This window comes from Dioscorea cayenensis, chromosome 9 (genome assembly GCF_009730915.1).
Source record: "Dioscorea cayenensis subsp. rotundata cultivar TDr96_F1 chromosome 9, TDr96_F1_v2_PseudoChromosome.rev07_lg8_w22 25.fasta, whole genome shotgun sequence".
Lineage (NCBI taxonomy): Eukaryota > Viridiplantae > Streptophyta > Magnoliopsida > Dioscoreales > Dioscoreaceae > Dioscorea > Dioscorea cayenensis.
In genome coordinates, this window is record NC_052479.1 from 7,352,006 (window position 1) to 7,352,669 (window position 664).

Genomic DNA, 664 nt, shown 5'->3' on the forward strand with positions numbered 1-664 from the left:
TGTGAGGGTGAGGCCACTAATAAACGGCTAAATGTACGTATTTTATATGTATTAATATTGTATTACTTGTGTATATTTTAATGAATTGATGCCCGTTTAAGTATAAATTGGTTATTTCGGTGTTGCATATCTTAAAAGAGCCGAACAAAGCTCAAAAATGCAAATTGGATGAATTCGACACCAAAAACGGCATTTTTGGGGTTCCAGCACTGTAGCGAATACTATAGCGGGGTCACTATTCATGCTGCCGGCATTCGGCTGTGAGCTTCATGAGCTCCATGCGCCTGCATGGGTGCCCGTGAGGTTTGCTAGAATTTCACAACCTCAGTACTGTAGTAGAAGTACTGTAGCACCGATATATTTTCTGGGCGAAACGGTAGTGAGCTTCACGGGCTCCATGTGCCCGTATGGAGCCCGTATGGACCTGACTGGGTATATATTGGACTGAACTTGCTAGGGCAAAGGGAGGAGGTTTTTGGAGAAAGCTTTTGGGGGAGTTCTTGGAGCCGACTTCCACCAGTTCAGAGGGGGCAACATTACACATTTTGGAGAAGGGGAATCAAAGGGAGAAGCTTGGTTTGGGTAGATCTTCATCGATCTCTTCTTTGGAAGCTTGTAGATGACAAGGGAAGCCGCCCCGATCACAAGGTCTGTGGAAGCTTTC